The sequence below is a fragment of the Buteo buteo genome, chromosome Z (assembly GCF_964188355.1).
Source record: "Buteo buteo chromosome Z, bButBut1.hap1.1, whole genome shotgun sequence".
NCBI lineage: Eukaryota > Metazoa > Chordata > Aves > Accipitriformes > Accipitridae > Buteo > Buteo buteo.
In genome coordinates, this window is record NC_134204.1 from 36180055 (window position 1) to 36194167 (window position 14113).

Here is a 14113-nt window from a genome sequence, read left to right on the forward strand (position 1 = left end):
GAAATTAATGCATTAATGTCTTACATGGAGCATAGCTGACAGGAGATCAAATGCTCTGTGTCACTGCCAACTGCTTCACTGGAAAATACATGCAGAGTTTGTATAATAGCAAAGCCCTTGATCACAAAGACAAAATATTCAAGTTTTTGACTACAGAAGAGGCACTAAACATAAAGTTATGAATGGCATTCTGGAAAATCAGACAAATAACAAGCCCTACCCAAAGGCAACACACAAACATTTGCTTTGCACCAAGCGGATCCAAAAATCAGAACATTGTCTGAAATGGAAGTTTGAGACAAAGGTGAGTAGCATTTTCAGTAAAATGAGGAGCTTCATTGAAAAATCCATACTTGATGCTGTTCTCTCTATTTTTAAACAGTTTTATTTTTCTCAAAATTCTTCATATCTTGGGCTAGACCCTCAGTTGTTGCAGAGGAACAGTGAATGAAGATCTTTAAAGACTTGAACATCTTGGCAGCCCCTGCAGTCCTTGGCCTGGATACACCTAGACCACATCACGACTTCTAAGGTTTCTTCAAATTATACAGCCATAAGGATCAGCATACATACTGCAAATCAGCAAAACGCCACTTCATAGTCATGGCTTTCTTTTCAGAGATGTGAGAGGGACTAGGCACAGCAGGCCACACAGCAGCAGAACCCTGTCTCCATGCCCTCCAGGGCAGCCTCACCACGGGGTCCATTCTCAACGGGGTTATGGGACTATGTGACAATCAGAGGTGGCCTATCCCTCATTGGATGGGGACAGTAGAGATACATAACAGTGCAGTAGGAAGAGAAACTCAGGCTACCACTGTTCTTGCAGAGCATTTTCTGCAGCATTAAAAGGCATGCTTGCATGTTTAAGCTTCAGCACAGAATTTCAGTTCCAGAAATTGTAGTCACAAATATTTGTACTTGGGCTTCCAGCATCTATAAAGGTGTTGATTCTTCCCATTTCCATTCCAGGCTGCTGCCATACACTGCTTATCTAGGGTAAAAAGATAGAAGTTTGGGTTTTCAAATCTTCAGGTAGCATAGTATGAAATGGTTGGCAGCAGCTAAGATGACGACCAGCATTTCTAAATTTTGAGGGTGGGAATGGTCTGGTCTGTCACACAGGTGTCACATATAATGCTCAGGATGAAGCCTTTTCCATCCCTTCCTGAGACAACCAGTATGCTCACAGAGGGCATAGAGAGGTCTTAAGCAACACAAAAGTAATGAATTTGGCACAGTTGGAGACAGTAACTCAATGAAGGCACTGGAGGAGCAGTGATGTCCCCATAATTGAGGAAATAATTAGATTCCAGCTTGTGAAGAGTTGCCCTATTCTTTAATGTACCTAACAAAGGATAGAAAAAGCAATTTTTTTTCACATCAAGAAGCACAGGGGAGAAAGGGTAAAGACTAAAAGTTCAAAAAGTAGTCAGACACCACAGGCTAAAAACACCCAAACGATATGAAGGACTGTTGCATGCTGGCAGTCTGCCCGCTGCTTGTAACAATGCTCACAATTAGGCTTCAAAATGCATGTTCAAAATGCCCATGTTTTTTGTCCTCTTCTTTAAAGTCTGTTGTTCCTGCTCCAATCATTCCACCAAACCCTTGTGGACCACACGGCCCTGTTAATGCAGATGGGGAATTGTTCTCATAGCTAAACTACTATCCAATTTACTACAAACCAAAAGGCTTTTAGGAATATTACTTTTTTGCCATTAAAATAATAACAGTGCACTCAGAAAAGGTTCCTTAGTTGTTTTAATTGAGGTCAAGCAAAGTGAACTTAATGAGGCTCTGAACATTTTTTACCCAGAGACTTTGAAAACTGAACTTTTTGGGGGGCAGGGCCTTTATTTTTGCTTACATGGATTTAGACCACAGCTGGTACAACTGGATTTTCATCTCAGTTAATGCTTCTGAAGTTTCACTGACTTTCCTTGTTTAGCTCACACTGCCACTGACTATGAAAGATCTGCAAAGAAAGTTTTCCAAACAATATCATCCATTTTACTTCATTTTCTGCAGAAAGTTGCAAGTTCTGCAAAGGCAGAATGCTCCTTGAAAGCATAATCAGGTAGGACTAACACATAATTGATACCACTTCTGACCTCAACCAGTAGTTCCAGTAAACCCATACATTTTAGAATATTGAAATTATCCTGTGCTTATCCTTGCACGTGCTACACACAGCATCCAGACTGAAAACCAAGAATGCTAATCTTCACAGAGAACTTCCCTTCCCTCTGAAGTCGACATTTTTTTTACTTACAGCAATGCTTTAATAAGTGTGACAACAATATTCTGAAACTATCACAACCCTTAACTGTTTGGAAGGTATGCTGAAGTCTTTAAGCACAGGATGGTGCTTTAATCTTATATAATCCTCTAAAAAGATTATTTTCTGAAGAATTTTCATATCTTGGCATTCAGCCAAGGTATTATTAAGATGAGAGTTTAATTAGAGAAAATTGAAGGAGCCTTCTGAGATACAGGAAGAAAAGAAACCCCACTTGTATGCACCTGGAGAGGGCTTGGAGAAATCTAGGAAGGTGTGTTACTTTAATTATAGCAGTACCAGGTCTGATCCTTGCTTGCAACGAATGAAATTATCAACTGGAAAAGTGAGGTTCAGATTTCTCTGGAAAAATCCCACTGCACATGTGGGTATTCCTGTGATCTTTCTACTTTAACACCAAAGCCCAGCTGTGGCCCAAGCAGTATCCACTGTTGTCTGGGCAGATACTGACCTAAGGATGGGAAGTACACAGGAAGGTAGGAGAGAATGGCCTAACTGGGAGGTTTGAAAGATAAAGCCAAAAAGAAAAGAAGAGGAGTGCAGAACAAAGACTACGTTAGAAAAGGAGAGGCTGAAACCCAGGCACCAACTATGGCCTACAGCTCCGTCTCATACAGCCTAAGGCACACCTTTGTTTTGGTATTCTTAATGAATAACATGTTAGTGTTAAGCTATGATCTGCTGAGGCCAAAGAAATACTTCCCTGACACAGATGTACAGATAGATAAAACCCAGCAAGAATTTGATAAGAAATTATGCAAGTAATGCAATTAAGTCAGGTCAGTGGAAGCAAGGAATGATTTTTTCCTCTTTTTTTAATTTTTGAGCAGCACTTAGGTTGACAGTAGATAATACAAGGAAAAAGAGAAAGTTCTCAAGCAAGAACTTCTGAATGCCTGAGAAAGGGTCTTGGGTCTTGAGTAAGTGTTCTGAGCTGTGTTAACTTCATGATCTTCCATCCCTAGAAAGGGAAATTGTAAAACACACATCACTAAACACCTGGACAAGTTAACAAGAGCAGACTTTTCTAAAAATTCAGCATGTAGTCACATGTGTAGCTGGCATCTTTTTTTTTTTTTTTTTTTTTTAAATAAAGCTGTCTCATCCTTCTCTTCCCTTTTCAGTGCTTTTTTCAAGTCTTTGTTTTTCTAAGTCTTTAAATTACCAGATTTAGCTTCATTTCAGTTTCTCCTGGAAGTGCCTAGTTTTTATTCTTAATGTCTCTTTCTTACTTGAGCCACTCCTGGGTTTTTACTTTGTAAACTGGTTAGCTAATATCTTGGTTTCCTAAACCTCTGTGCTAAGATTTGGATGCTCACACGCTTTCTCCTTGAATTGGATCAACATCTACTGCTAGTTCTCATTTCTTTCTTAGTTCCTCTTTTTCAAAATTTCAACTACAGAAGGAGTCAAAACTCATTCAGCTTTCTCCCTGCACTGGCCAGAGGGTGAGCCCAGTAAAAAAAAAATTAAAGGAAATAAATCTACTTCATTTAAAACCTCTTTCCAGCTAAGGTTATTTACAGACTACCAGTGAATGATAGCGTGAGGTGTCTTTTTACTTGGAAGTTTGTCCAAACAGAATTTGAAATTAGCCAGACTAGGTGTGAGTGAAAAAGCACAAAGGAAGTCTCTTGAGGACTGCACAGTGTGTTGGCCAGAAACACTGGTGTTTCCAGAGAGAGCTGGGTGTTGTGGACGAACAGAAATATGAATGAGTGACAAAGAAAATTCTCCCATTTTCTGACCGTCCTCTCCCAAAAATCAAAGTTAGATCCAAATAGCGAGAGCACTAGATCACAGAAATTGAGCCAGCTGTGAAATTTCAAGACCACCAACAAACCTCATGGAATTGTAGAACCACAGAATGGTTTGGTTTGGAAGAGACCTTTAAAGATCATCTAGCCCAACCCCTATGCCATGGGCAGGGACATCTTTTACTAGATCAGGTTGCTCAAAGTCTCATCCAACCTTGTCTTGGTATGGATTTCACAGGATAGGTTGCGGGCATATCTCAAGTGTCAGTGTTAGACTGAAATATCCAATTACTTTATTCATCCATCCATATAGACAGAGAGAAGAGGAAGCATCTCCCCCAGAGTCTGGGCAGAGTGATTAGAAACCTATTCAGCCTTAACAGTAGTACATTGTGCAGGGACGCAGCTATGAAAGTGAAGGATGTATGCACCTAAGTTAATTGCCCATCTCAGTCCTTCAGAGCTTTTGCAAATGGCACTTTCCAGACTGAGTTCAGAATCAAACTAAATGATCTTGTTACAATACAAAAATCAGTTTTGTACTTATTGGTTAAAATTGTAACTATAGGGAATTGGAATTGTGTTAGGTACAATGAATCAGGATGGGTATAACCATAGAAACCTCGTAGATTTTCTGCCAAAATTTTGTGTTTAAGCACTAACATTATGATTGAAACAATAGACAAAAGTGTAGCCAGGGGACTAGCTAATAGAGATAATTATAAGAGTGTAGTTAAGTGATTAACTAGTATTTACTCATAAGTTTTGCAGTTCTTTGCTCTTATGACTAGATGTTCCTGTACACTAGAGGAGAACAATGTTGAAATTGATCACATGTGACTGAAATTGCGCTAAGCTTCAAGATCAAAGAAGAAGGACAAGAACGAGGACTTCAAGGACAGCCAACAAGAACTTCAAAAGGGTCAGTAGTTGCAAAAGCAGCCCTTCGACTCAAATGGATCCTTCCTTGTGCATGATCGGATGTAGGCATTACTAGGATAATCAGTTGCAATCATATTATGTATATGTATACTAATCTGATTAATATGCAATTAGTCATTCTATATAACCTGTTAGTGCTAAAGCTGTGGTATGCACGCTAGGTGGAACTATCCCCCATGCATCCAGCGCTGCAATAAACTAAGTGCCTGCTTCTTAACTTCACATTGCTGTTAAGGAGTTTTATTCTGGATTTCGGCAACAATCTCAAAAAAATAACCTACCTAAAGGTCAAGACTGCACAGTTATTTGGAGACACCTGTGTCCACAAGCCCAAAGGAAGCTTTACCTGTGGGGCACCACTGTGCTGAGCAAATACTCCCTGTGTGGTGCTGAATGAGCTCACTGGGCACCCGCTGATGGGCAGCCATGTCAACATGGAGCTTTGCCCTGGAGTATATACGCTGCTTTAAGCAGAAATGAGCTGAGGTATTATGCTAACACTCACTGAGAGCTGCAGTGGTATCCAGTTGTCCCCATCTCCCTGTAGCTTGTGACTACCCTTGTCCAAAAGTCATTGGCCCTGAAGCAGGATCAGCAGAAGGAGATGGTCTCAGTACTCTCCAGCAACTTCAGCACAAGAACCAAGATAGCCACCAGGCTATTTTCAGGATGCAGATGAAAACAGCTGAGGGTTTAGAACTGAAAACCAGTATGAATTGAGCTTTTATTCAAAGTAGGCAGTTCTACATTAATCCACAAAAATAGGGCTTTGATCTGACATGATTAAAATCTTTACCAAAAAAAACCCCAAAAAACCAAAGCAAAACAAAACAAGTTGTATTATGACCATATACAGAGTTTTCCAATGGCAGATTGTTGGTTCATTTCCAGAAATATTTGGTCTTTAGACATCCAGACCAAAGACAGTGCCCAGTGAGATGGAAGTTCTGCAAAACTGAACTTTTTATAGGTTTTGAGGAGAGAGAATCCTTTCCTCTCCAGGCATCAGAATTGACAAGTCTTACTTCCTAACAGTTTAGCCTGTCATCACCCATAGCAGCATCATGGGATATTTAAGGAGACTTCAAAACCCAAAAAAGACATTTTGTTAAATAACCTTTTGATTAAAAAAAAAAAAAAGAAAAAGTTTTAATATCACAGAGGTGTAGGCTGCACTTGATATTGTTTGGGGAGAGCAGAAATTTAAATGTGCACCATAGGATCACCTTTATAAAGTGTACCAAAGTCCTCTTTACTAATGTTCCAAGTTTGAACCAAGAAAAGCCAAAAGCCTCACCAGTGGAATTTACTGAACTATTCAGTCTTGCAAGTCTTGCAGCCAGTAGGTTTATTAAAACCAACCAATGCAGACAACAACAAAAACCCTATTAAGAGCCTAGCCAAAACCTGTAGTTTGATCTTTTTAAATCACAGACTCAGGTCACATATGTAATTACACGGAAGGGAATTACACAGCCGGTATCAAAGGCCTCTTACCTGTGGTGACGGATATGATCTTGGCTCATGGTCTTTACAACATAGCAAATTTCACTACTTCTAGACTTTTGTATTCTGCTAATTGCTCTTTCATCCTAAGAAAAGGCAGAAAGAATGGTTTCTAAAAAAGTAATTGAAGTAAATGAGATTGAAAGCATAACCCAAGAGAATTTTGCTCTTTTTTCCTTTTTTTTTTAATTAAAAAACACCCTCTTTTCTGTATTTCCGTGCATGGAACATGAGAGATTTGAGCCTAGCTACTGTGCTGGGGAAGGGGAGATATGTTCATAAGTGAGGAGATTCCCCAGTTAGAGCCATTTAAACAGGAACCATAAGAAAAGCCATCCAAACGTTGCTCAGGCATCCTTTTCTTATTGACCGTTTAGACCAAATGCATGCGTTCGTAGTGTACATCCCCCTAACACTGACTTCAGAAGGAAGTAGCACTGTTGGGTGCCACTGTTGGAAGATACTTTTTGCATTGTGTATATCCTGGGAAGGGCCAGCACTCTGCTCATGCAAACCAGGGTCAGGCAGACCTACTCTCCCGACGTGTGCTGCCTTGGCCCCAGACCATGTGGCCATACAACACCCCAGTGGGAGACTCCGTCCGGACCTCGACTTGGGTGTACCAGCTTGGGTGCACAAGGAGCTGAAGCCCCGTGGTTATATATGAGCATGGTGGGACGTCAGGGAGCTCGAGGCTGAGGAGCAGGATGCCAGCAGGAATCCCAACCTAAGCAGACCTGGCGCCTGCCAGTGCAAACAGCACTCCTTCCTCAGGCACAGCCTGGGCTGGTCTGGCTTCCCCGTATGAGAGGAAACTGGTCTCTTGTGAACTGATAGGTCTGACTGAGGCGGGGTAGAGGATGAGGAAACAGCTGACAGTGCATGTTTCTTTCCTTTTAGCAAGCCTGCTCCCTTCATTCACAACCCTGCCATAGCACTTTTACAGAGAATTAAGGTGTCAGCTAAACCTCATCCTTCAAACACTTAGCTCAGACATACAAGCAAGCATATGGCCTTTTGCCCGTGGCTAAAGAAGACAATGACTTGCATATGGTGTTAGCTTGCTTGTGCATCTGGTCTGAAAAAAATAATGCAAAGTTTTGTGGCATTTAGAACAACAAAAAAACTATCAGAGGCAGAGGAGGGTCATTAGTACACATGAGGGAAGCAGTAATAACCTGGTAATTACTGTACATAGCAAATTTTGGAGGGGTTCAGTATTTTTAACAAAAACACATCCTTTACAGCCTTGATCTCTCTCCACTGCATCTCCTCAACATAGCTGACTTCCTCCCCAAAAGGGGGCTTGCAGAAGCAGCAAATTGCTTAGCCTTCAGGGAAGTACAGCCAACTACATTTATAAGCCTCGTCAAAAGTTTAAGGGCAAGTTCTTAACCAGACCTTGGTGTTCAATGTAAACTAAATGTCAACTTTAGTATTCAAAATAAGCTAGAGTTGGCCAGAAAATCCCCCTCACTTCCCCCACTTGCCTTTCCCTTTTTTCTCCAGCGCTATGCAGGATACTGACCAACAAGATACCAGAAAAAAGAAATTGTCTACCTGAGTGAAAATGCTATCTTTTTTTTTTCTCTAATACTCTGGCTTTATTTCCAAAGCTGACCTGGGCTACATGCAGGACAGCTGAGACACTTACCAGGAATGTTATTTATAAACAGGGGTGCAGGCAAGCTACAAAACCATAGAGTTCTGGTCAGGTTTGCGGTGGAAGACCATCTCCACTAAAGCCAGCGAGAAGCTATGACAACGATATTAGTGACGTTTAGGACCCTTTAGGACCTGGATTTACCCCTTAGGATTCATAGATTTTGATTGAATACAGAGGAAACAATCATAGCAAATAGATGAAAGACCCTTTAGCTTAACCACTGTTTTTTTAAAATCTGTGTATAAACCGACAGCCTCAGCCAAAACACATTTTAGACTTCTATTTCCAGAGTTTTTATTTTGAGTAGCCCAAACAGGTTGTACCAATAACAGAAAGTTACTGTGTTTCAAGCAAAAAGGAGGGGGGGAGGTCTCACTGAAGTTATAATAAAAAAAATTCTTAACCCAAACTGATGTCCTGTCTCTTCTGTATTACTGTGTGTCATGAAAGGAAGTGATTTAGATCACTTAAAGAATTGCCTTCAAAGATATTAGCAAAAGTGATCTTTTAATGTGAATTTGTAGAAGTGCGGCTTAACAAAGTTCAATGACAAGGTTCACTCTGTTACTACATGGAAGAAACATACAAAGGAAAATGGAGTTAGAATCAATTTAGAATAATTTACACAGAGAACGGAGATGCAAAAGGCTAAGGGAGACCCTCCCATTGAGTCAAAAGGTTCAGAGTGGATCCCCTTGCTTTCTAAACTCCTGATGGAGCCTAGGTGCAGCTAGATCCAATCTTAAATCCAGACTTGGTCTATGTATAGTTTATATCTAATGGAATTAGTACAAAGGTAAGGAAAATGTCCCATTGAGTCATAAGGTTCAGAATGGATCCCTTTGCTTTCTAAACTCCTTCTCGGAGACGAGTCTAGGTGTGGCTGGTTGCAAACTTAATCTCAAACTTGTACAACCATTTATGCCTAATGCAAAGGATATAAAGCGTAAGGAAAATCTCCCATTGAATTACTATGCCAATTTGTCAGTGAATGTGTGATTATGGATCCTACATGACTTTGAGGTAGCAGCAATTTAAGATTTATTAGCACTGTTATAGTAAATCACAAAATTAGGTTATATGATTTTTAACAATCATCTGTCAGTTATCAGTGTGATTTAAAAAAGTTTGCTATCAGCACTACAAAGTTTCATAAATCAAATCACACATACAAATACACACACACACACAGATACAGAGGTTAACCTGTGATGAAGATGTTTCTCTCTTTGCCAATTGTAATAAGTTATTGGTACCAAATGATGTTTAACACCTCGCAAAATCTGATTGTAGTGAATTACTCACTTTTCTCCTTTGTCAGTCTTTGACCCCTTCTTCTTTGTCAGCATCTACCAGCTGACAATCTTGGAAATCCTCACAAAATCTATTCTTTGAAATCCTCACGACATCTGCTACTTAAAATCCTCACAAAATCTACCCCGAGAGGTGTTCCAACTCTGGGGGACATACTGGGTCACAGCCTGCTGTGATCCTGGAGAGCTCAAAGGATCTTACTTAGGATCACTATTTACAGGATCACAAGATGATTGACTTGGGTCACTATATTTCCATTCTGGCCATAATTCTTGTCAGGTAATTCTGGCACCCTCCAAGGTGGGCTATGATCCAGGCAGCAGGAGTTTCAGGTACGGTTCCAGGCAACAGGAGTTTCAGGTACGGTTAGGAAGTGCCTAATCATCCTAACCCACTGTACCACAGCCAGGATAAGAAAGTACCAGATTGTCCCAACTCACTGCACTTGTATCCAAAACAGGAGCACAATGTTGGCTGGTCCTAACATTGCAATGTGGCCCAGGGCATCTGCACCATGTTCAGCCCACATTTTCTCTTTCCCAATCTTCATACAAGTCATAGATGTAATCCTCTGCAGTCTCGTTGCTATCAATTCTGAACCCATCTCCTAACAATTTTTAGCACCTTCCTCTTTGCAGCGGTCTCACACAGTGCATCTCCCTCAGTCCCATCTGTACCAGACAGGGCCATGAAACTCCCATGTATATGGCCATTTGCAGTCCTGCATTTGGATGGCATCATAAGATACTCTGATTTGCAGAGGTGCTGAGCATCTGGCATCTCCAAATTGTTGGCACGAGGTGTTAAGGGTTCCAGGTGACAATGTTACACCAACAGAGACTTGACAACAAGACCAGAGTCCTGCAATGAATTATCATTGTTTAGGTGGATCTTTGCACTCACATGGAGCCTCACTGAAATATACCTAGTTCTGCCCATTCAGAGTTTATCAGGGGATCCAAGCCTTGCCATTTATCAACAAGTCAGTAGGAATATTATTAGCAGTACGTTGTTTTGCAAGCAAAGCAGAAATCTACCAGTGCCACAAACCCTGCCAAGTGGCTTGTTAACTGCGTTTAAAAATTACGTGCAAATGCACAGTACAGAAATGCCTACTTTCATTTTGCACTGTGTGTTGAGGGATCCCCCTTGTGCTATCTAGCATTCAGCCAGGACCCAGCAACACAACTCTCATTTTGCTAGGCTGAGCTCCGGCAGGCGAGAGCTAGAAACCAGAAAGGTCATCCCTTTTTGAGTCTGTTTTACGACAGATGGTTACAATCAGCTTTTACCGGTAAGCACAAATGAACAGTGATGTTTAAATTCTTAGCATCCTCTAGATAATATCTCAAGTAAACAGAAGTAAATTGCATGTAAGAAATGACCACTTCTATTTCAACATTCCTCTCTGAAACTGAGAGCATGACTTCTTGAATATCCACAGTTCAAGGGGCCCCGAGTTTGCATCCTGCTGGATTAACCAAACCAGTTCTTGCTAAGAGCACTGCCAAATGCTGGAGATGACAGGATATGGAGCATGTATATCACCCTCCATAAACAAAGTAACTGCCAGAGTAACTATTCATGCTGGCTTTGCAAAATATATTTTGATTCTATAATGAGAACAACCTCTCTTCACTCCCTGTAGCAAATATATTTTTAAGATTAGGAGGCCTGTGTTACCATCCATATGACTAATTAGCATGCCTTTCTCAGCCTTGCTAAAATGAGATACTAGTATAATGAAAAGTGTATTTCTGAAAGATGGGGGGTTGGGGGGAGAGGAGAAGGACAGGAAAGCTCCCTAAAAAAACAAACTGCAAGTGTTAACAGAGTTGACACCTGTTGTATCATTTACAGTTTAACAGCAAAAGAAATTGATTGTTTAGGAAATTAAACTTAACACTACTTACTACAAAGAAACACATTTCTTTTGTTCATGCTGCTTCATAACCCTTTGCTGGTTACACTGCTGAAGCATTTGCCTACTTTGGAAGAAATTTACCTCTTCCCCATAAGAAAAGTGTTTCCCATAATTTTTGCCATGAGCAGAGGCAGTTCAGGGGTCAGGTGCCAGCCCTGAATATTTTTTGTAGGAATGCCAAAGTAGTGTTTTGTTTGTTAGCTTGCAGTCTTATTTTCCCTGCTTCTTTGTTCTAATCTTTCCCCTCCCATTTCCTTTAGGGGGATGTGAAAAAAAAAAAAGGAAAAGAATAGGAAGTTCAAATTTTTTAATTTCCTTCAAAGAATTCTGCAAAGATGCAAGTGTACAAGAGAGAGAAACTGGGGGCGAAAGAGGTCTACTGCAGCAGAAATTCTTTTCCTCTTTGGTCAGAACATCAGGTCTTAGCTGCTACAAATTGCTTTATGGTATATAGGGAACTAGCAAAATTATTTTCTCACTAGAGTCAAGAAACTGAAAATCCAAGCAAAAGGGATAGTAAAACCAGACTTTTGGGAAATTTTCAGCTTTTTTTTAGGCTTTTGTTAACAGCTTTTTATCGTGATTTGTAATAATGGTTTGGCTAACACTTTGCAATGTCTTTCTGTCAATCAAAGAATATATGCTGACAACACACCTGTGAGCCCTTTCCTGGGCCAGGAAATCCTTCACCAAAGCAAGCGCAGAGCAGCTACTCTTGATGCTTCTTAGGAAAGAGAACAACCAAAGAGCCTCTTCTTAAAAACAGAGAGGTAGGTTGAGAAGAAGAGGTCAGCTCTTTTTAAAAGCCAGAAAAGCTGAAAAATAGATTAAAAACCTGATTTGAAAGCTCTTTTATGGGTTATATTTCAGTCCACCACAAAATACTGTAATAATGATAGTATCAAAGCTTTTGTTTCCTATGCAAAACAATTAAATGTTTACTACTCAGATTTCACTGCATAAACTCCTTTCAGCGCATGGCTGCTCATGAACATACAAAAATTCATTTGACTGGAAGATGTTTGGTTTGGAGCAAGAAGAACGTATGTTAATAAAGTGACATGTTGATAATGTGGCATGATAAAGTAAACATGTTTATAGTCCTCCTTCATATTCATGAGCAGTGGATGGATCTCTTCTCCCACAGAATAGGAAGGACAGTTCTGCTAATTCAACACAGATGCATAGTATTCTCTTGAAGAAAAAGCACTTGTTAATAGGATATCCAGTTTAAGTTTCACACAAACTAATCATCCAAACCATATTCTGCCTTTAAAAAACATTCAACAAAGTACTTTCATGGTTTTGTCTCTTTTTTCAAAATCACTAGTAGATTTTTTTTCCAGAGTTGAAGTTGTCACCAGATTCAGTTCATCATTTCTACGGTAGCCCTGGAAGTTAGAGCAAAATAAGCAGGGGGGGCAAACCTAAACAGAGGCAGAAAAACACATACCTTTCACTTGCAGCTATGTTATTAATCCTCGCAGTTTTCTGAATCAATTTCCTGTGACTGGAACATTAGGTTCCTGTTGCACAAAAAAAGTTGTCCCATTTTTTCAGTCACACCCAGTTGGTATGATGGCCATAGCTAGTCCTTTCCAGGACTGTGGTCTTCACACATTGTACTGGTTGCAATACCCACCTCTTGTGAGATGTCTTCTTAGAAATGAAGTCTAAACATATTACATGACTTACCTTGCCAGAAGATCAAACCATGGAAAAGTCACGTTATGTAGCCTGAGCTAATAAAACTACTCTGTGACCAGTACAGCCAGAGACAGGTGGATTTACACAAACTGCAGAGACTCCTCCTCTCACCACAGACAGTTAGTGGAGTATAACTACAGTGTGTCCCAGACTATTCTAAAATCACAGATAACCATGAAATATCAGGCACATTTCCCTCAGATCATAACTTAACATACTTTAATTGTTTTAGTGAAAACTAGCAGTTTTCTCAGGATGACCAACCGTGCAGGTTCTCAAAGCATCTGACTTCCCTCCATCATTTTTACCATGCTACTCATTGACCATTTTCTGCAGAGGTAGATGCAAAGGCATGTGTTTGGTAACAGTGACAAAGAAACAGTGTTAGGACCTCTGGTCTAACTCTCAGCATACGGAGGCTTAGGAGAATAAAAAAAAATAAAATTCCTGTGTTTCTTCTGACAGATGTTTAAGACCCCAAGATAGCCAGAAAACATACCAAGTAAAGGCTCCATTAATCATTTCCAGTGCATTACACTTCATTAATTAATGTTTTGCCCTGGACAAGCATTTAAGTGCTGCAAAAAAAGTCCACATTCTATAAGGCTTAACAGTATTTATTCTGAGCTTTGTGCACAGAATAAAGTTAAAATAAGGCCCAACAGGTACTAAAGTAAGCCACATTCTGTGCTCTCAGCTAGACATTAAGCAGGCAGCATTAGCTTGGTCTTTAATCCTACGTTAATGAAATACTGAAAGGAAGGACAAGCCAACAGTGATTAAAATAACTACAAGTAAATATTTGGCAGACTTACAGAATACAATTAGGGATACGTGTATGTTAATATAGAACTCATACCTGTGTAAATGGTTATTTATTAAAAGTAGGCCACAGGTAACAGACAAAGCTGCAACCTTAGAGTTGCCAGAAGGTGCTATTCAATAGGTACTGAATGCCAATACACATGCTCTTCAATACATGTTGCAATCATATC

At 40.1% G+C, this 14113-nt stretch overlaps 1 protein-coding gene across 1 annotated transcript in view; it reads right to left on the minus strand.

Annotated features, from left to right (window-relative positions):
* Positions 1-13853, minus strand: part of FREM1 (FRAS1 related extracellular matrix 1) — a 96545-nt gene extending 82692 nt beyond the window's left edge. The window contains exons 1-3 of the mRNA XM_075020664.1: positions 12067-13853; positions 9479-10348; positions 6499-6593 (exon numbers count right to left, since the gene is read on the minus strand). The gene's annotated coding sequence lies outside the window, so the exon portion shown is untranslated. The remainder of the gene's footprint in view (positions 1-6498; positions 6594-9478; positions 10349-12066) is intronic.
* Between the last annotated feature and the right edge of the window lie 260 nt (positions 13854-14113).